A 24,180-nucleotide genomic window follows, 5' to 3' on the forward strand; every position below is an offset into this window, starting at 1 on the left:
TCTGCCACAGTTTATATAATCTTACTTACAAATCAATTGAAAATAATAAGCTGAATTTTAAGAAACTTCATTAAAAACAAACCAAACTCTTTAAATTTCGAGACCATTGGTTTACCAAATCCAAGCTCCAAGCTCCAAGTTAACCTGAAAAAAGAGGAAACTAAGAGGGATGAGCTACACGAGCTTAGTGTGAGACCAAAATAGAAATGAAGGCAAACGACGGAGTACCAAAATAGATACTTAAAAAGGGATCTTGGAGTTAAAGTATGAAAATCTCAATTCGGTAATCAGGCATACAAACAGTGTCATTGCCAAACATGACATGATGATATTATTCTTAAAACACCAATTACCTAATCACGTCGGACTACTCAAATTACTATGTAGTTATGCTACCATCCTTGCAGACAGACTTATACTCAGATATGAAAATGAATGCAGCAAATTAGAAACCCCTAACCATCAGAACACCACTTCGTCCACCCTGCACACCACATTCAGGCTATAGAAAGCCCATCCACCCTACACACCACAAATGTGGAACTAATCCTCTCGAATTAAAATGTGCAGCTAAGTTGACATTTGCATAATTTTACGCGGTAAACTGCTGTACAGAAATATTGTAGTTGAACTACCAAATCAGGCTTCCTTCTCTTCACAACCGAAATCTCAGATTTTTATGCAAATGTAGGAATGCACCCAAATCACTAACAAACTCACAGAAGCAGTGGTTCATATTTAGTCGAACAAATTTAGAATCAATAATACTAGTATACATTTATTAAGTAGCGATGACAAGAAAATAACTCAAGCTCATTCATCATATCACATCACATCACATCAATACTTTCCTTTCGACCAACTAAACCTAACACCCATGAGAACACATACATACATGAATCCAAGCTGTAACGGCGTCCTAAATACAATTACAGAAGCTTTAATGAGGGTCGGATTACACAGAAACTAAAACGAGTCAATTTTTCAACAAAGAACAAAATTTGCAAAACAGAGCCACACGGATGTGTGGAAGTGTCCAAACTGTATGAGGGTCTACAAGGTCGTGCGGAGAGTGACACACCCGTGTTGCAAAGGCACATGGCCGTGTGGCTGAGACACACGCCCGTGTGACAGTGTTACATGGTCGTGTGGCCAGCCCGTGTAACTCATTGTACACTTGTGCAAAATTTAAGAAGCAGAGTAAACACAACAATGTGGCTAACTCACACGCCCATGCGGTTGAGGAACACGACCGCGTGTCTAAGGCACATGCCCTTGTGGAAAGCGATAAAATCCCAAACAGTGGTCATATGGCCGTGTGGCACACCTTAAACCGTGTGACTCACAAATACCTTAATTTCCACAGCGACACATGGTCGTATGGACTGCCCGTGTACGACACACGCCCGTGTAGCTATCCATGTGGTCATGAAAACCACACGAAATCAGACTGAAAATCGTGAATTGCGACAGCCAATCGATCCCTAACCACTAATAGTTCAGAAACACACCTGATAATCGAGATCTCAAGCACCAAGAATTGACCGATTTGCCTCCACAAAATTGTTCTGAAAACTCAACTCCACATACAAACTAAACTAAACTATAAGAATTTCAATTAAAACAATGTACAAGAAACAGAAACAAATCTTTCCTTAATCCTAATAAACAAAACCTACCCGATTTAAGCATCCAATTAGACAGAAAACACGAGGACAATCGACCATTGACCAACGAACAATAACAAAAATGTAGGAACAAAAGAAGTAAGAAGAAAACAAGAAAAGAACGTGAAGAATAATGGAAAAAAAACGTGAAAGAAATGTTTTTGGGAAAACTTCCTATCTTCAAATAAATATAATTAATTAATTAAAACTTTAAAACAAAACAAAACTAGAATAAAATCAATTCCTTTTAACACATAGGAGGACTCAAACTCAAGATCCAAAGTAAACTAACACACCCCTTACCACTAAATCGATAGACTTATTTTGCTCTCAAAATGCAAAAAAAAAATGTAAAAATCTACATGAAACTATTGCCTTATTTACAAGCCTAAATCCTTCTAACCCCTAATTTCGAGATGTTACATTTATAAAAAAAGAAAATCAATTTTTTTAACATAAGTACCTTTTTATCCATGTAAATAAAGGAAACAACCCATCAAAGCTCTAATTCCATGACCGGTCAATGTCGTTTTAAGGGGGAGAAGCACTGCAACACTATTTTGCACCCTTTTTTTTATGGGTTGTCTCGTTTAGTTACATGGATTTGGACATTCTTATGTCTTGATTTATCTACATTTGAACAATTTCATGTGTGCCTTTTATTAATTTTTATAGTTCTTTTATAAATTTTTTTTTTATTTTTTACACTTGTTTTGTACCTATGTATTTTTATTAATTTTATAATCACTTCTAAATTTTTTTATTTTATTGTTAATTTGACATATATACCATTATTTACCAAAGCACCATCAAGAGTCAAATCGTTTAATAGATGATTTTCGTTAATAGGTACTAGTTAATTTTTGGCTTAATTCATGATTTGACTCTTGAAATATACTTAATTTTTCACTTTGGTATTTCAATTTTTTTTATTCTAATTTGGTACCTAAAATATCAATTTCTTATACTTTTGGTCCATTTTGTAACAGTCGTTAAAAAAATTTTGTTAGGCCACTTTGGCCAATTGAAAAATGCCACGTGACTTGTTTTAACCAATGAAAAAATGGTACGCGGCAATTAGATTTATTTAAAATAAAAATATTAAATTTAAATTAAAAATATAAAATTATAATATTAAATATTTAGATATTGAAAAATATTGTTGATTTTGACCAATCATTGACCAGAGTTGATCAACTGTTGACTGGTGTTGGGCAATCGTTGACCAATTGTTGACCGGCCATGTGGCACTATTAAATTACGTCATGTGTCCTTTTTATATTTTTTAAATATTATATTTTATATTGATTAAAAATGTAGAAAAATTATATAATAGATAAAAATAGTTGAATTTTTAAAAAATTTAAAATATATAATATAATTTTAAAAGTCAAAATAATATATAAAATTGAAAATTGTTATAAAATTTACAAAGTATTTAAATTTCAAGTAATTACAAAATAAACATTGAAATTTAAATACTTTTTAGTATTTCATAAAAAAATTTTAAATTTTTAAGATAATTTTTACATTTTTATAGTAATATTATTAATTCCAACTAATTTCTTTTCAATCATCGTATTTTTAAAATTTATTTTTAATTTTCTTTAGAATTTATAATTTTTCTAAATTATATATTTCTAAATTTTTATATATTTATTTCCATTTTCATATTTTTTACGTGTATATACATTTAATAAAAGAAAATCTTTGTTTTTTACTTAAAGTTGTCATGTGGTGCTTTGTGATTGGCTATCAATTTTTTAATGTCTATAAAAATTGACTCAAGAATGTACCAAATTGGGAAGTGATTGATATTTTAGATACGAATTGGGACAAAAAAAATAGATACCAAAGTGGAAAAAGAGTATACTTTTAAGGGCCAAACTGTGAATTAAACCTTAATTCTTTTTAGATAAATAGCAAAACTACCCAAAGAACTTTAATTTTGTATTCATGGAATTTTAGTTTGATTTTGATTTAATTTTTACAACCTGCTAAGAATATTATCAACATAGCACCATTTAAATGCAAACAATTAGAAAAATAAATATATTAATTCAATATAAAAATAAATAGATATATTTATTTCTTTAAATCAAAATCAAAGTCCACAACTAAAATTTTATATACATAATTACACCAAATCAAAATTTATATAATTCATATGATTTTTTAAGCACTGAAACTTTGTAACACCCCTTGTCCGATCTGATCGTCGGGTCCGAGTTATGAAATGCTACAGTCATTACCAGAACAGTTGCAACATTTAATAATCAAATTATACCATAAAACAAGCATTCTTAATCATAACATATCATAAATACGTCATACGATGTTTTCCGGGACTTGATCGAGCTTACAAAAGCTCATTTGCTAAACAAAACATGAAAAAGGACCAAAATGTAAAAATTTTAAAGTTTTCATAAGAAGTACTGATTCCATTTTTAACTTTGATATTTTAGAAAAATATATAAAAACTCAATAGTATCGATACCTAAAATATGGTACCGATACTTCCTTTATAAAGTACCGATACTTATTCTAGCATCGATACAAATTTGCGAATCTGTTTCTTTTTGTAAAAATAAGGCAAAATCCAGTGTATCGATACCCTTGTAAAGTGTCAGTACTTTGATATAGAGTACCGATATCGTTTTTGTATTCGAAGTTTTAGAAATTAAGAAAAATTGTTAAAGTATCGATACCCTTCCTAAGGTATCAACACCCAAAGGCAAAAATGGAAAAAAAATCTCCAATTTTGGTATCCTATTCATGCCTAAACCAAATTGTACTCACTTAGTACATATAAACACAGACAAAACCTGTATAAAACCAATTCAAAACACACACCTAACATTCATTCATACATTCCTAATATCAACTAAACCAATATGCCACAATTTGACACCATTTCACAACAAAGCATACCAAACTTACTAACAAGGTTATAAATCATCTAATACCATCATTAAGCTCACTAAAATTTACCAAGACATGTACTATTGCATATATGCATAATAACTTACAAGATCAAGTATTAAATTAGAATTAAACCAATCATCATTCACAAGTAATACTTAGATAAACACCTACGTACATGCCATATAAACAAGGACTATCAAGTCAAAAGTAGGATAGCGTGATTCTCAAGTTGATTTGACCAACACGTTCAGCAAGTATCAATCTACAGGGAGAAAAGAAATCAACGGTTAAGCATAAAAAATGCTTAGTAAGTCCATATGAAAATCAACTTTAACTTACCTTGACACTACAATTAGTTTAAGTAATTGAAACGCATTTGAGCATAGCATGACATATATAATTTCAAAAGATGACTAAGAGATTAGTTCATTAATACTACAAGATTATAATTCTCAATTCATATGCAAGCACTACCATATCGTTATTATCATGCAATTCAACTTTGCTCATTTTGTAAACTTAACCATTAATTTCATATTCAATATTTTCAACCATTTCATTTTCGTTTAGCTATTGTTTTCATATTTCAGCTGCTCACACAAGTTTCAGATCAGGGTTACTATACAAGCTTTACTCAATGCTACTCATTAGGGGTGAGTGTTCGCTGGAATCGAATCGAATGAAAAAATTCTGAGTTAATCAAGTTGACGAAATCTATTTTATCATCCTAACTCGATTTAAAATTTTCTCAAACCGAGTCGAGTGAAATAAAATTCGAATCGAATCGAATATATTTGTTTGAATAAAAGCTTAATCATGTCTGTCGACCTTAAAAACCTTAATTCAAGCTTTCACTATGACTAAGGGTAGAGTAATATGCATCAATTTGTCACTTCAAACTACAAATTCAACTTCATTTTGGGAGGAACCAATACACTGCTACCACTCCAAGAAATTAAAAATATGCAACAGTCCAAATAATTGTTGAAAACCAAATTCCTTTATCCCAAAACTGATTCGTAGTAATGGTAACATCTCTCTAAATCCAACTTGTCGATAAAAATAAAATTCTTAAATAATAATTAAAAGAAAATGCACCATTAAAGATAGAATTGAAGCTTTAACTGACACCCATCACAAACATCAAATGTTTATGTTTGCTAGATTGTTTTAACATGCACCATTAAAGATAGAATTGATACTTTAACTCTTGCTTTCAGGTTAAACCTGACTCCACTTGAAACAAAAAAAAATCTAAAAATATCGAAGTCATGCTCAATTGATGGAATTTTATATTGCAAAAAAAATAAGAAAATAAATAAAAATGCTCAATATGAGTTTTTCTTATTTAGTTCATAATTTAATCTGCAAAAGATTGGAGATACCACCATTAATAGAGCTCATCAATGAAATTAAACTTTACAACCCATTGTTTCTCTCTTTCATATTTTCTTTCTCTCGTTTCTTTTTTTTTTTTTACTTTGGCTTAAACTACCAAAACACAAATTACATAATTTAACTCATTCTCCCCCAAAGTTACCGATCATTGGCCACCTTTTTGAACTTGTGAAACTCCCCCATCGATCCTTTCAGAACCTTTCACTCAAATATAGGTCATTAACGTTTCTGAAATTAGGTCAAAATCCAACCTTAGTTGTATCATCAACTAACTCCTTAAAAGAAATGATGAAAAACTATGATACTGTTCTCATGAACAAACCAAACACCACAATTGCAAATATCTTGTTTTATGGGTGCAAAGATTTGGGTTTTTCCCTTAATATTTCAAATCCACCACGCATGTATATTCTTCAGACTCAATACCATTTTACACTATATCCAAAATATTTTCACTAAAAAATTTTAAATGAAAAAGGTTTTGGATTAAAATATCATTAAGAACAAAATTACCGGAAAAGAAAACAGAAAAACCTGAACTTGAGTTGTTTCGATGCGACGCCGAGCAAGCAAAAACTAATGAACAAACAATTTTCAGGAAAGTTCCATAAAATGACGAAGAAAGATGGTTTAACCGGAGATGGGTGAGAGACGGCTGAACGGGAGAGGGATTTCAATTTTCAGAAACTGATGAGTGATGAAGAGGAAGATGGTTTACTTTAGGGATTTTCTAGATTTTGGGGTAAAGGGTGAGGGTAGGGCAAACATTTGGGGGGGGGGGGGGTAATCGGAAAGTAAATGGGTTTTTTTTAGAGGAAGTAGAAGGGGTAAAAAATGTAAAAGACCTAAATTAAATAATAATATAAATTTAAAATTTAAAATAATATAGTTTGATATTCAGTTTATTTAGATTATTTGAGTTATTTAAATTTGAAAACTTAACTCGACTTGAAGTCAAAATTCGAGAAAAATTCGAGTTGATTCGATTAAATTGATTCGAATAATTCAAAAATCTAACTATATTTCGATTTTTTCGAGTCAAATCTAATTTTGCTCACCCCTACTGCTCACACAAACTTCAGAAAACTTGTAACACTTGCCGAATCTTAAGCCATCAGTAAAAGAAAATTTGATGTTGCTCACACAAGCTTTAGAGAACTCACAACACGTTTTGGATCTCAAGCCATTGATAATCAATGAGTCGATGCTGCTCACACAAGTTTCAGAGAATCTGCAACATATGTTGGATCTCAAGCCATTGATCATGGAATTCCTGATCAAACACCTGATTCTTTTTGGACCCTAAAACATTTACTAATTCACATGATTACAGTTACCATTCCAAACTTTAAAACACCATCATATACATATCATTCAATTAAGCAACAGTTCACATCCATTCGTTTTCGCATACGTATTCCTATTTGTCATACATTTCATATTTTACGATTTAGCCCATTAAATGCAAAAATTATCAAAATTACAATTATCTGAACTAATAGACATTAAATATAACTCAATCATAGTATAAAATAACTTAATAAGTTCCATATGAACTTACTCGACAAAAATAACAACAAATAAATCATTAGGGTCAAACACCGTAATTTTTATTTTTTCGCGATTATCCTCCGGTTGATTTAAATTATGATCTATACGATAATTCAACTCAAATATCAATCTAAAATACCTTATAATATCTAATTGTATGCATATGACATTTTAAGGTTCATTTTACAAAAGTTCTCAAAAATTTCACATTTTATTCAATTTTAGTCACTATAACCGAAATTGTCATAACTTTCACATTTGAGCTTCGATTTTGAAACCAATCTCAAATATATCCTTCCATGAATCTCTAATATCTATCATCATAGAAATTTCACACTCCTATTTACAAATTTTACACTTTAGTCCTTTTACCAAAATTAACAATTTTACTTTACAAAATAACTCTTTTAACTTTTAAACTTAAAACCTAGCAATCTGATATCAAAAGCTTCAAGAAATTATAAATGGAAACTTTTGAAATTTTAACAGTTTTACAAATTTGTACCCAGGTTAGCTAAATCAAGCTTCTAGGATCTCAAAAATATAAAAATTACAAGAAACAGGCTTGAAATCACTTTCCAATTGAATGAAATAGAATTTGAAAACTTGAAACCCTTTGTTTTTCTTTCATTTCGTGAATGGGAGAATATGGGCACAAAAAATGTTTTCATTTTCATTTATCTTTTATACTTTATTTAACTATTAATTAGGGACTGCCATTTGGCATGGTTTTCGTCTGCCTTTTGGCACGTCAATTTTCTTTTGGTTTTGAGGGGTTTTTTTTCAGTGTTTTCTTTCTGTGGGACTGTTAGTGGTTCTGTTTTGCTTTATTTTTGGGTTTATAGAGGACGATTTGGCGAATCTAGCGCTGGCAGATGAGGAAGAAGAGGCTTTTCAGGAGCATGCGGTGATTTTTTATCAGAATCTGCATATCTGTTTGGTAGGATGCTGTTTGACAGATAGTATTGTTCATTTTCCTTCGCTTCGTAATACTATGGCTGATTTATGGCACCCGATTGGAGGCATCTATATTTCAGATCTGGGAGAAAGACGTTTTCTTTTTCAATTTTTTCATGAGGTGGATATTCGAAGAGTTCTTGCAGAAACGCCATGGTTTTTTAACAATCACTTGCTCTTACTTCACAGGATCCAGCCCGACGAAAATCCTTCACTTGTTCCTTTAATTTTTACCGAGTTTTGGGTACAAGTCCATGATCTCCCTCCAGGGTTGGTGTGGCAGCAAATGGCTAAACAGTTTGGAGAGTTTTTAGGCCAGTTTCTAGAATATGATACATCTGCTCGGTCAGTAAATTCTCATTCTTTTATGCGCATTCGAGTCCAATTAAATATGACTATCCCTTTAAAACGTAAGAAGAAAGTAATGGTTGGTTCTGACAGGATTTTTTATGCTCGGTTTCAGTATGAAAAGTTAAGTCTTTTTTGTTTTATGTGTGGGAAACTTGGGCATGGGGAGAGTTTTTGCCGGATTCGAACTAGGATTGATCCCTGAGAATATAGTTTTTGGCTGGGATTTATCCATTCGTGCGGTGGCGAGGTGGCACTCTGTCTCTACTAGTCAATGGCTTTGGGAGGTTGGTGGGGTCGATAGTAAATGGATAAGAAAAGAGGGGGAAGTTCAAGGTGATTTTTCTGGAAGTTTGGAAGTTTCAAGGACTTTCTGTAGGAATGATTGAGACCATTTTCATAAACATCCTAATTTTACTCCAGGGGGAGTTGATTGTGCTGCGGGAAAAACTGGTTTGAATATTCGATCAGATGAGGCAAATCGGTCAATTAATGAGATGATGGTGGGCCAAGGGCCCATGGATTTGAATTTAAATTATGAAAATGATCCGCTTCATGCTTTTGAGGGGAAAAACGACTGTGTAGGATTACTAATAATATAGTAAATGATTTATCAGTTGGCTCTGTTGGGCAGAGCAGCCGGGTGCCATGAAGTTGCTAAGTTGGAACGTCCGTGGTTTGGGAAGACCTCGGATGGTGAATAGGCTCCGTAATAAATTACGAGTCTTGAATCCCCGTATTTTGTTTCTTATTGAAACAAAACTTAGTTCGAAAAGAATGGAGATGGTGCATTTGAAGTGTGGTTATTATAATGGGATTGATATTGGGGCAGTGGGTTCGAGGGGAGGCTTGTCGTTGGGTTGGAATGGTAATGACCTTGTTTCAATCAGAAGTTATTTATCCTCTCATGTGGATGCAATAATTCTTGACCTTGATAATGGAGTTGAATGGAGGCTTACGGGCTTTTATGGCAGCCCTGACGAACGTTATAGATGGGTTTCTTGGGATCTTCTATGTAGTTTGGGGCATGATCAGTCTATGCCTTGGTTGGTGATTGGCGACTTCAACGAAATCTTAAGCTCATTTGAGAAAAAAGGTAGATGCCTTAAGTCGGCACGTCAAATGGTTGAGTTTCGATCTACTTTGGAGGATTGTTTACTTTATGATGTCGGTTATACTAGTAGATGGTTTACTTGGGAACGGGGGTGGTTTTTATCTTCAAATTTGCGATAACGATTGGATAGAGGTGTTGCTACTCCTAATTGGCTGCATCATTTTTTGGATTTTTCTTTGGAACATTTGAGCCACTCATTTTTTGATCATTGCCCGCTATTGCTGAATACTATGGGTAAGATGCGTCATAAGGAGAATCGTTTGGCTCTTCTCTTTCGTTTTGAAGCTAAATGGTGTTTGGATGATTCTTTTGAGGAAGTAGTTCAGCGGAAGTGGACTGGTCATCATGGTAGCCTACCGTCTAAGCTAATGCATTTGGGACATTTTTTCCAAAATTAGAGCCGTATCCGTTTTCATGAATAGAAGGGTCATAAGTTGGAATTGGAAAAAAGGCTTTCTGTACTGTTGGAACAAGATCCAACAGATGAAATTTTGGGAGAAATTTTGGAGCTGCAATTTGGGTTGAATTTTGAAGCAGATAAATAGGAGGTTTTTTGGGCTCAGCATGCTCGACTCAACTGGTTTCAGTATGGCGATAGGAATTCTTCCTTTTTTCATAGAGTGTTTGTGGCCCGTCACAATCGCAATCGAATTCTTGGGTTAGAGGATGATTCTGACCAGTGGGTTACGGGTACAGAGGATATGATGAGAGTTGCTGTGAAGTATTTTGAAAACCTCTTTACAGCCTCTGCCTCGGGAGGTGATGATAGAGTACTTGGCCTTGTTGAAAAACGGATTACTAGGAATATGAATGAAAAGCTCCTCCAACCGTTCACAAAAGATGATATTTGGCTAGCAGTTAAGTCTATGGCGCCACTGAAAGCCCCAGGATCTGATGGTTTTCTAGCACTGTTTTTCCAGCGGTATTGGCATATTGTTGGTGATGAGGTTTCTAATTTCTGTTTGGATGTTTTGAACGGTAAAAGGGAGATCGGCAAGATTAATAAAACTCATATTGTTCTTATCCCTAAAATTGATAAGCCTAAGGATCTTTCTTAATTTCACCCTATTAGCTTATGTAATGTTCTCTATAAGATCATTGCTATAGTTATCGTTGCTCGTATGAGCCCTTTTCTAGGCTCTTGTGTTGACGAAGCTCAAGGTGCTTTTATTCCTGGAAGACAAATTTTAGATAATACCCTTATTGCCTATGAGGTTATTCACTCTCTAAAAATGAAGAAGAAGGGTAAACAGGGGAATTTTGCACTTAAGCTTGATCTTAGAAAAGCTTATGATCGGGTGGAATTGGATTTTTTGGCCGGAATGTTGTCCAGATTGGGTTTTCATCAGGATTGGTTGGTCCTTATCATGCGTTGTGTCTGCTCGGTCACTTATACGGTGGGCATTAATGGCGATGTTAGTAAGAGTTTTATTTCGTTTAGAAGCTTACGGAAAGGGATACTTTTAGTCCTTATCTCTTCCTCTTTTGTGCTGAAGGGCTTTCTTATTTGTTGAGGGAGGCTAAGATTAAAAATGAGCCAAAGGGAGCTTCGATTGGTAGAAGGAAGTTTACGATAACTCATTTGTTGTTTGCTGATGACTGCATCATCTTTGGTGACGCTTCGGTTGAAGGTGCTTGCTCGGTTTGCAACATCTTAAAGGAGTATGAGTTGGTCTCGGGGCAAAAAATTAACCTGGGAAAGTCATTAATCTACTTTTAGCCAAGCAAGTATGGTGAATCTTTACTCAACCTGATTGTCTCATTTCGAAAGTTTTTAAAGCTCGTTACTTTCCATCATCTGATATTTTTTCAGCTAAAGTAGGGTCTTACCCTTCCTTTACCTGGATGAGCATTTGTAGTGCCAGGGATGTGTTTGATGATGGTCTGCTGTGGCGGATAGGCAGTGGGGCGAATGAGCAAATCGATTGAAAGACTAATATGTTAGCTATTAAGTCTAATTGGGGAAATGCCTTGTCTTAGGCATCGAAACAAATGACTTAGAAGATAAAGGCATAGATCTTGAATCTGTTTATGGATTTATTCACTTGTGATGTTCATAATGTGACATATCTAATCCTAAGTGGATGGTGGACTATGTATGCGTGACTCGTACACTTTGATGTAAGTAAAAGCCTGAGTTCAAATATATGAGGAACCGAACGTGGGTGCATTAGGTGTATAACTTTTGCAGTATGTAGCGTCATTCACAGTAGTGAAATTCATAGCTCGAGACATAGGTAAATGATTTTCTCTCATAGACATTACATGGTTGGTGAAAACTAAACATGGCCACAGGTCATTCGTCTTTGTGATGGATGACTTGATCACTATCACTATTTGATAATGATTGACTTTTCATGAATGAAGATGTAATGGTTACCATGAGATAAAATAAGATCATATTGGGAGAACAAATATTATCCCAAAGATATCAATGATATCGTATGAGGGTAACACACTTATGACAAGGTCATTGGATGAGCATTGAGTAGTTGCTTTCGTAATGGTATGTCGTTGGGGAGAGCTTAGTCACAATACTATAATAAAATGACTTCTTGACTAAATAAGTTTATAACTAATAGATGAAAAGGCAGAACTTAATTATAAATCATTTGAGCCTTAACTAAATATATCCAATTGGTCCCTCCACTAGCTCATTGAAACTAGAAATGAATTGCATGTTTGAATAGAAATGAACTAAATGAATAGGAAAAGAGAAGTGGGAAACACTCAAGAATAGTTATGGTTTTATCTGAAATAGAGAAATAGAATCATTTGGAAATGAATATAAGTTTCCAAAACTAGATATGGAAATGAAAATGGAAATGGAAATGGAAATGGAAATGATTCATTTGCAATCCTAAATGGATTACTTAAAAAATGATAGGAAGAATAAGTTTATGTTTTTGGACTGTTTTGAAGCTTGAAAATGAAAATAAACCATTCGGTCATAGTGAACATATTGAGTTGTGAAATATTGAACATATTTTCTCGAAATTTTACTAGGGGCAAAATCATCAAAATTTTACTAAGGGTAAAATCATCAAAATTTTACCAAGGGTAAAATCGTCAAAATTTCGCTAAAGGTAAAATAAGGATGATAAAATTGTTTTATATATAAATATTAATGTTTATTCTGGGAAATAGAAAAACTGAATTAGGTTGGATCACATTACAGAGTACTAGATCAAAAAAGCCCAAGAAGTACTCGTAATTGAACCCGATGTGAGAGAGGCCTAAAAACCCCTCATGGACATAAAGGGGGCGACAACCTTAGTAGGAATACTAAGGTGCGTCGTCTAACCTGGTCCTATTCTAAGTAGAATGTTTTTCTATTTGAAATAACCCACTACAACTCAACAATGGTTCTACCCTCTCTTCCTATAAATAGATGGAACCTGTAGAGCTATTACATATATTTTTCTAAAATAACAAATTTTTCGGGTTCTATTAAGAAAAGATAATTTTCGTTTTCACCCCAAAAGGCGAGAAAACTTTTTCTAGTTATGTTTTTCAACTCAATTGGTTCAAACCCACACTCGAAGCAATTCGTGGTATGAGAATAGTGAAGAAGATCGTTTGGTTGAAAGTTGGGAACAACAAATGTTTGCTAAGCCGAAAACACAAGTACAAATTCGATTAAGGTTTATATCTATAAATATCACAAATCAGGTCAATTTTTAAAATTTTAATTTTTCGTTGTGCAAGAAAGCCATTTTCAAATCGAGTTTTTTCTAAAACCCAGAGGTTATGCCTCGGAGTTTTAGTTTAGCCACAATTTTTCTTGAGTGTTATAGTCAAATTTGTAAACGAAGTTTTTAAGCAGAAATTTTAAGAGGTGTATGTGTTAGTATAGATTATTGTGTTTAGTTAAATGGTTAGAAACAAATTTTAAATAATGTTAGTCATTTATTCATAATTTGTATCATCCTGGACCCGGACTCGAAGAACGGGTTTTGGTTGTTACAATGGTTTTTTATTCCATCATTTCTCCATCAGTGTTAGATTTGAACTGACTTTAACAAGTCAAAAATATCAAGGCAAAGTCGGCTAAACATGGAGATGATGAGTTGGCAAGATTAATCTATAAGGTTCTTGAAGATTCAAGAAACTAGCATGCAAATAGAAACATAACAATTATCTTTAAGATTGAAATGATGATAATAAATAATGACTTGAAGATTAAGCAAATAGAGAAGCATGAAAAATACATGCATGACTGAAACTTTAGGAAGATTAAAAGATAAGATTGTATTTATGCGATAAGAAGTACTAGAGGTTTCTTAGGCGGTTAACTATGCTTATATATATTTGTTTCATATATTAGTGTAGGCATGTGTGTGAGTGTCGAGAGAAAAAAATAGTAGGCATGTGTGTGATAGAAAACTAGCAACAACTACTATTGAGAGAGAAAATTTATTTGCATTTGTATTGTGTAATATTTGTATGTAATGAAATTATTTTGGTTTATAACTCACTATGCTTCCAACACATGGTATTAGATCTTGGTTTGTGTCAACATCACAATAGTAAACATGATTCAGCCGCATATCTCAAAATTAACAAAGACAAATTATGGTAATTGGAGCATCCAAATTAAGGCTTTCTTCGACTCTCAAGATTGTTGGGATATTGTCAAAGAAGGATAAGTTGAGCCTGAAAATGTAGTTGTCGAAGTGGTTTTGACAAACGAAGAGAAACAAGCATTGAATGAAGCTCCTAAAAAGGATAAGATGGCGTTGTTCTTTATTTTTCAATGAGGTGACGAATTAACCTTTGAAAAAAAATTCAGATGCAAAAACATCAAAGGAAGCTTGAGGAATTTTGAAAAAATCCCTTCAAGGAGCCAAAAAGGCTAAAATGGCACATTTACAAACACTCATAGTCAAATTTAAGATGTTAAAAATGAAAATTCTAGAAAGAATTGATGATTATGTCACCCGACTAAAAGCAGTGGTAAATGAAATGAAATGGTGAAACTTTCGATGGCATTAGAGTAATGGAAAGATTTTAAGGTCATTGGCACAAAAATTTGATTACGTGGTTATTGCCATTGAAGAGTAAAAAGATTTTTCACAAATATTTATCGACAAACTTGTGGTGTAACAACCCATTTTTTTGCAATGTTGGAAAAAGTGGTTTCGGGACCACAATTCCAACGAATGAGTCCATAAATAGTATTTATTAATATTCACGAGTTAATCATAGTGTTTTATTAAAATTATCAAGTGGTAAGTTTTGTTAATTGGACAGTTAGCTAAAGTCAAGTGGTTTGACCCTAAGGTCAAGAGGTTTTGGAAAATAATGAGTCGGGACGTCATTTCTGTAAACTGAGCCCGTAAATATTATTAAATATTTACGGAGTTTTTATATAGGTAATTGAAATTTGGTCTGGAAATTTTGGTGATTTGATAGTTAATTAACGAGAAATGACTAAATTATAAAAGTTATAAAAGTTAATCGGTATTGATTTTTATTAATTAAATGACTTAAATAATAAAAGTGGGAGATTTTATGTTCTAATTAGACCATAATTAAATATGGGATGGTTAGTGGACATTTTGGTTGTATTTTATATATTATTAAATTTAAAATAATAATAATAAAAGTAAAAATATGAAATAAACTTATTATCTTTTTCATTTGGTGTTTCATCACCAAAACCAACCTTCAAAATCACCATTGTTAAGCTTCCTTAAGTTTGGCCAACAAAACTCTTTGCATGTAAGTTGATTTCAATCCTGTTTTTAGAAATTTTTATGTTTTTGAAATCGTTATAGCTTAATCTAGTTAACCTAGGCACTAATTCGTAAAATTGTTAAAGGTTTTGATATTTTTTATTGATGTTTTTTCAGTTTTTATGAAGTTGAATGAAATATTTATAAGTTTGGTTGTTAAATTCCTCTATTTTGTAAAGTAATTTTGTTAGTTTTAAGTCTAGAGACTAAATTGATAAAATAATAAATTTAACATGAAATTCTTGTGAAACTTATATAATTATTGGCTGTAGATGAATAACTTAAAATTCGGTAGCATGATTTTTGGCTTAATTGTGATAATTGTGTAAGTTTCGAGTTTAAGGACTAAATTGAATAAAAGGTAAAAGTTTAGGAGAAAAGTGTAAAATGTTGATAAAGGGTCAAATACATGAATTTAAGTATTTTAAGGTATTTGAATTGGTTAATTGAGCTAAATTATTATATATAGATCAAGAAACGGTTTAATCGGTTAATAATCGCGGGAAAGGAAAAGTTTTCGGGTAGTCTTCGTCGAGATGTTGGTAGCTACTACATTTAGGTAAGTTTGTATTGGATTTGTTATACTTATTGATGTTTTTAATTCTAATCATATAGGTGTTTATGTAAGTGTAAATAATGACCATAGTTAATTGAGGTAGCTTGAATATGGAAACAAAGGCCTGGGTAGTAAAGCTTGGTGATAGTACTTATTTCACATGAAACATGTTATTCTATGGAATGTTTGTAATCAAGTTGAACATGGTATATGGTTATAATGATGAAAAGATAAAGGTATACAAGTTAAGGTCGGTGTGAACTCAATGAATAGCTAGGATACAAATAACATGTTATTAGGGTGTTCCAGGCACTAGGTGCTGGTGATTTTAGTTTCCAGGTACTATATACCGGTGATTACAGTTTCCAAGTACTATGTACTAGTGTTATAGTTTCCAAGCACTTTGTGTCGATGATATATTTCTAGGTACTATGTACCGGTGGTGGATATCATATCGATGGCTGGAATCTAACATTTTTTGTGGATTCTCGTCAGCTTGTGTGAGAAGCATCGTGTAATGGGCAATATCCCAACAATTATCTTGTCTGAGCATTATTTCCCGTGTATCTGGTCTGCCGTAATTTGGTATAGCAGATGAAACTAATTTTCGCACTTTAAGAGCTTGAAAGAAAGTATTTTCATTAGGTTTTAATTATGTTTTTGTAAGTTTTCCTAAAGTTAATAAAATGTGCAAATTTAGTCTTTTACTGACCTTAGGGGCTGAATGAGGCCTAAGGGTGAGCTAATGACCTTTGTAAGTGTGCAGCAGACCATTAGAAGGCGTGTTAAATAGATTCTGGTCACTATGTCACAACACGGAATACTCCATGATGCAACATATGGAGCAAAGTGGAGAAATCACGAGACTGCCTTTGATGTCGTGACACAGCCTAAGGGTGTCGCTACATGCCCCTGAGATATCCCAAGAGGAGTACTCTAACTTTTATGTCACGACATAGGTTCTGGTGTGTCACGACATTGACTTTGGACAAAAATTAAACACGAGCCAGTGGACATTTTTGTCTGCACAATTAAACTTAAAGATCGAGAACGTCAGCTAATGTAGGGTTAGGACGACAGCCACCTGAAATCTATAAATAGGCTCTTTTGTCACATGTAAAAGACACCAATTACTTAGCTTAGTTTTCTTCTTTTAAATTCAAGTTTAGTTTTTCTCTTTTTAGGTTTTAGATTTACTTTCAAATTGTTCATGTTTATTTTGAGAGATTTGATTTGTGAAGACAATCAAACTTGTGGATTCACTTCATTCTTAATACAAATCAGATGTTTTCTTAAACTCTATAATTCAATTCATTTATCATGTTCTTTCTTTACATCAATTCCACATTGTTTATGAAAACCATAAGGAACTAATCCTTCTACGGGGGAATAGTGAGTGAAGGTATGATCTGTTAACTATTTTATAGGGTTACTCGATTGATCAGTTGTTTGGGAAAGCAAGAACCTAAATCCTAGGCCTGACAACCCTAGGAAGTCATCAAGGTGGAAATTAACCCAAAATTGGTATGACCTATCCGTAAACACCTTCACCCCAAGCTGGTGTAGGTTGTGAGGTCAGAAGATAAGTAGTCCTTGCTGACTCGTTATTTGAGTGGCAGACCGGAAGATCCTACTGGGATAGTGACTACTTGATTGAAGAGGAACTCGAAGTGACAGTTGATAGGGATTACCGAAGCGAGCTAATCACTAATACTCAGATTTGATTTATTCTATTCTCTGATCTCTTAAATCTTAGTTCTTTACGTTATTTTATTTTATTATTATAAAAACCTTAAAAACTTCTTTTATTTTACTGTCATACTATAACTAAAGTACTAATTAGATCTTTCAGTGTTTAAGTTAGAATTGATCTAGCACTCACCTCTATTGGGTACGATCCTTGGAGTACTCACCTACTCCGTTGTAACTATATTACATTCAGACTAGTATACTTGCGGATACAGCCTCATATAGCTATATCTTTTATTGTAGTATTCACATTCTAAACCTTAGTATGTTCGGAGGCGGTCAAGTTGTTGGCGCCGTTGCCGGGGAGGAAACGTCACTACTTTGATTTTAATTTTTTCACTCCAAAAAGAATAATTAGGAAATTTTTAGGTGATAGATACGATTTTATTTTCTTTATTGTTACTAATTTTCTCTTTCTGGGTTTAGTATGACTCGTAGTAAGGGAACACCCATAGTAGCACTCAAAGATCCAAAAAGAATAATTCGAAAAAATCACCGATAGCAATAGTAGCAGTAGTAACAAATACAAGATCCACCACCATCTGCTGCAAGTAATGTACCACGCGAGAATCCGCTGTTTGGTAGCACTAATGATAACGTTTTAGGAGATCCACTAGCACTACCACAACTACTCGCGAATGTGCACATGGTTCGTAACAGAGCATAACAAGGCCTGCTATCACAACTAATAAATTTAAAATCAAGCCAACAATGACTCAGATGATCTCGAATAATCTACAATTTAGGGGCACAATGACATAAGACCCGAATCAACACTTAAAACGGTTTCTCCAACTTTGTGATACTTTTAAGTATAACAGGGTCACTTACAATGCAATTCGTCTTCGGTTGTTCCTCTTTTCTTTGATTAATAATGTCTTTTCTTGGTTAGACTTGCAGGAGAAAGTAGCCTCTCTTCTTAGTTGAACTACTTTACTAACAGGGAAGAAATTTTGTAAGAACTTTCTTCTTCCCTGTTAGTAAAGTAGTTCAACTAAGAAGAGAGGCTACTATCTTTAGACAGATGGAAGGAGAAAGTTTCTATGAGGCATGAGAGCGTTTCAAAATATTGATTCAAAAATGCCTGCACCACGGATTCCTTGAGTGGATGTGATTGTAGGTATTTTACAATGGGTTGGATGCGAATGCAAAATCAGGACTAGACGGAGTAGTAGAAGGAGCAGTCATGAACAGGATGTACAAGGATGCATACGAAATAATTGAAAATATGACATTAAACTCCTGTCAATGGCCTATTGAATGATTCACATATGGCCAGAAACCCGCTACGGTAAAAATAATCTAGGAGGATGACAAGTATCAACAATTAGTGGATAAACTTAACCGTATTGAATATGCTAATAAATCGTCTATGTGTGGAGAAGCAAACCACTCTTCCACTACATCAACAATCCTACCGAGGATGTGAACTATATAAGAAATAGGGTTGGAAATCCTTATTCAAATACCTACAACCCCTGCTGAAGAGATCACTCGAATCTGAAAAGGGGAGGAAACCAAGGAGCAGGTAATAGTTTGAATCAAGCCAAAAATACTAATTCTCAACCTCGTTATTTGTGGAAACCCCAGGATAGGGTCAACTCAAGTGACCATACTGCATGTGGTCAACGTTTGGATAGAATCGAGGTAGAAATGTAGTCAATGAGATTGGACGTAACATATGTGCAATCTAAGTGCACCAAATCAACCATGTAACAGCCGGATTTCGACTCTAATCGGACATAGTGGTTTCGGGACCACAAGTCCGAGTCAAAAAAATATTTTAATATTATTCTGTGTGTTTATTATGTGTGAATTTAATTGTGTGAAATTTTTGTGTTTTAATTTTGTTTGTTTGAGTGATCGATTAAAGAAAAATGACTTAATCGCGTAAAATGAAAAATTGGCTAGTTATTGTGAAAAGTGTTAATTTTCTAATGTCTTGTTAATATGGAGTTCTTAATAGGTAAAAAGCCCATTATTATGTGAGTGGGTGATAATGGTAAAAAATGACTTTATATTATAAGGTTTATATATTTTGTAATAAAGGTTAATATAGTAAACTAATAATTAAATTAACATATGATATAATAAATCAAATTGAAGCCATTATTTTCATTCTTCATTGCCGAAAATTAGAAAAGCAAACAGGGTTTAAAAGCTTTGAGATATTCAGTCATTATCAAGCTTAATTCAAGGTATGTTTTACTTCGGTTTTTAATAATTTTTACGTTTTTGAGATCGTTGTTTCGAATACTATCCGACCCATGTTTGAATTTTTAATTTTGATGAATATTTTGAGTTGTTCCATTGATGAACATTTGTGTTATGTGATGTTTGATGATGAATAATGAAAGATATATTTTAGATTAATATGTTTTGTATTGGAAATTTTGGTGAAATTGAGTAATTAGAGTTAAATTGTGAAATTAAATTTTTGAGGGACTAAAATGTGAAATAAATGAAATGTGAGAACTTGTATGAACAATAGGTACATTCGGCCCTTGTATGTTGTGAACAAATTTTGTGTATTTTGTGTTTTATCTAATAGGACTAAATTGTAAAAAGTGTAAATGTTAGGGGCAAAATGGTAATTTACCCAATTATGTGTTTTTTTGGATTAAATTGTATGTAATTATATTTAAACTAATTATATTTAAACTAGCTTATTTTGAATATAATTAGATCGAGAACCGAAGAAATCAGAGTTGGATCGGGGAAAAACTAAAGTTGTCGATTAATCGTCTGGTTTCGACTTTTCAACTTCTGAGGTAAGTCTATTAGCAACTAAAATTTATTAAGTTAATATTTATACATGCATACTAATTGTATTTTATGTTGAGCTATAACTTAAAGTATATTAGTTGAATAAATTTTGAAGTGTGGATAATATATATAACATGTTCGAATATACAAGTATGATCTTGTATAAATTCATGGTTTGAAATGAAGATATGAAATGTAATCAAGAATAGGTGATGTTCGAGTAAGCATGAATATATATATATGTAAATTTCTTTTCTTGAAATTAGGTAAGAAAGTTATCTATATATATACATACGATAGATCAAATATATATATGTGAATACATGAACAAGTCTTGAATTTAGACAAAGATATGTATATATATATGTACGTATAATATTGAATATATATATGTATATATATAAGTTTTGAGTTTAGTTAAAGTACAAATGTTGTATATGTATAAATTCCTAGTATAAATCAAAGGTATGTATAACATTTATAAATTAGGTTCGAATATATGTATATATATATACATAAGTATATACAAGTATAAACTCTTGCATTGAATTAAAAATATGTAACTTATAATTGTGTATATATAGTTTGAATAGGTATATATATATATGTGAGTTATAATTTATATGTATATGTTGTATTCGAATGAGCATGCTTACATATATGTATATGTTCTTTTATTGAATTTAGGTAGGACATTTATATAAGTTTATATGAGGTTTGATTATGCAAGATTATGTGTATATGTTCTTGTAATGAATTTAAGTATGAAATTTATATATGTATGTGAAAGTTTCGATTATGTATGTATATTCATGTAAAAGTTCTTGAATGGAAGTGAAGATATGAAATTATTAGTTTGGATCATTATAAAGTGATCGAATGTAATACAAACTTTACGTCTAGCAGGCTTGATGCCGGTGAAATAATTCAGACTTTACGTCTAGCAGGCTTAATGTCGGTGATACATTTCAGATAGGTCTAGCAGGCTAAAAGCCGGTGTACCGAATCAGGTTTTAAAACTTAGCAGGCTAAGTGCCGGTGAATCTGTTTAAATTATGTGAGAATATGCAATTGATATATCTATGATTTTGATTATATGAAATCGATGAATACATAAACATTCGGTTTTTACATGCTTGGTGAGTATACACCTACATCCGGGTTTTGCATTGGTTAAACATTGTATGCATTCGGTATATACAATTAATAAAGGCATATGTACATTAGGTATATGCGATTGTTGAATTTATAAATTCATATGGTGATATGCGGTTGTTAAATATATATATGTTGAGCCTATGTGTTTGATAATTATTTATGTATGCATTCGAGATATATATATAAATGTACTCATTTATATGTATATGAAGAATATGTATATATATTCGAATGTATGTATTAGCTATGTATTCGGTATAAATTCATAATGAGTATATATATATACAAACGAATATAAAATGTGATTGGTATATATGTGTATGATCAATTATATGCACATGATAAGTACATATGTGCATTCGGATGTATGCAGTAATAAAGATGTATACACATTCGGTTATAAAATTTGTTAAACATATGTCTATATATGCAATCAACTATTTACGTTAAAGTGTATATACATTCGGTTTTAATTGTTGATAATTATGTATGCATTTATCTATAAGTATTTGATAATATATACGGTGTTTGCGAATTCATTAAGTGTACCAGAAATATTATGATTTTTATAAATATATTTGTTGTTATGCTATAGACTTACTAAGCTATAAAAGCTTACTTTGTTTACTTATGTCTTTCTATTTTATAGACTTAAAGATCAAGCTTCAAGCTTGGGGATTGTCGACAAGTTCATCACCTTATCTATTAACTCGGTATTTAAAATATTTAAATTCTAACTATGGCATGTATAGACTAGATAAATGTTTTGAAGATCGTACTTTGTTGTATTGTATATGATTATAATAGCCATACTAAAATGGTTTATTTCCTTATGGATTTGCTAGTTCGTAATATCTTTATTAGTTAGATTTTAGTGTCTTTGTTTATTAAAAATGGTTAGAAGAGAAGTTTAATATTTTGCATTTTGTTTTATATTAGACTAAGTTTATTTTATTTAAATAATATATATAATATATATGTATTGATTTTGAGATGGTTGTGTTTTGTTCGGTAATACCTCGTAACCTTAATTCGGCGATGGATACGGGTTAGGAGTGTTACAAACTAGAACATTGACTAAACTTGAGGATCAAATGAGCCAATTGATTAGCATGATGGGTGACATCAAAAGTCAAATTGACACAGGAATTCCGAGCAATATTTAGCTAATTGTTTAGTATAAATTTTAATTTTCACTAACCTTGCATTTTATAGAAACTGTAGCACTCTAGAAAATGGAATTTTAAGTAAAAATAGAGCCAATGTCACAACACAGGACCCCTGTGTCGCAACACTAAGGGCAGTTTTAAAAAAATCGAGAAATTTCATTCTATGTCACAACATGGACTTTAAGTTTCGTGAGACCAAAGTCAATATGCTTAGAAAGCCAAAAATCGAAAGTGTGTCACGACATCAAACCCCAACTTCGCAACAATAGTAAACTACCAGGGATGTAGCAACACGGAACCTCTGTGTCGTGACATCACTGTAATTTTTTGTAGGTAACCCGACCTTACAGCACAACTCGGCGGCATTAAAACCCATTTCAGCATACTTTTTAACACCTAAACCTCTAATTTTTAACCTAAAAATATATTCTCTCTCTTTAAACACATCTTAACCCCTTAACATCTCCTTTCAAATCTTTAACAAACTTCTTAAACCCTAAACCCCCAATCACCTCTTCTTTAAAACCTTTATACCTCAATCATACTCGGTGCCATAAGGAACGAGAACACTCATGGAGCAATAAATGCCGTACAAAACGAGGAATTCAAACTACTTTTACTAGATTAAGGGTTCCTAATTTAATACTTTTAACTGTTCCATTGAATTTCTTGATATTCCTAATCTTGTGGTAATGCCTCCTATAAAAGTTAGATGAACTATGGAAATGGAGCCATCGATGGTTCAAAATCCCTCTAGTTGTTTGAATTCGAATGTTGAAAAATATTTTAATGAACTTCAAGGAAAAACATTCATTCAAGAGAGGGGATTTGATCTATCCATGATTCTTTGTAAGGAGATATGACCTTTGGTTAGATATCATAAGCGGGAGCATTTTTGGATGATCTTGAAAGATAATGTTATGGTCTCTATCATTCAAGAGTTTTATGCATCCTTACAGGACCAAGAGTCTAGAATCACTGAAGGCCATATGTGAGAAATAGTACCTGTGAAAAGGAAGAAAATGTGAGTAACCTCTCAAATTATTTGTGACTTTTATAATGCTCCATACTATGAAAAAGATTT

The 24,180-nt window shown here is 32.5% G+C and overlaps 1 long non-coding RNA gene and 1 other non-coding gene across 2 annotated transcripts; both read right to left on the reverse strand.

Annotated features, from left to right (window-relative positions):
* Positions 1–3,733: 3,733 nt before the first annotated feature.
* Positions 3,734–6,783, reverse strand: LOC128040526 (uncharacterized). The gene is made up of 2 exons (XR_008195079.1): positions 4,768–6,783; positions 3,734–3,906 (listed from the first exon to the last, which is right to left on the reverse strand). It is a non-coding gene; the product is annotated as an uncharacterized LOC128040526 (long non-coding RNA).
* A 12,211-nt stretch (positions 6,784–18,994) lies between these two features.
* Positions 18,995–19,101, reverse strand: LOC128040881 (small nucleolar RNA R71). The gene has a single exon (XR_008195687.1). It is a non-coding gene; the product is annotated as a small nucleolar RNA R71 (small nucleolar RNA).
* Between the last annotated feature and the right edge of the window lie 5,079 nt (positions 19,102–24,180).

This window comes from Gossypium raimondii, chromosome 4, assembly GCF_025698545.1.
Source record: "Gossypium raimondii isolate GPD5lz chromosome 4, ASM2569854v1, whole genome shotgun sequence".
NCBI lineage: Eukaryota > Viridiplantae > Streptophyta > Magnoliopsida > Malvales > Malvaceae > Gossypium > Gossypium raimondii.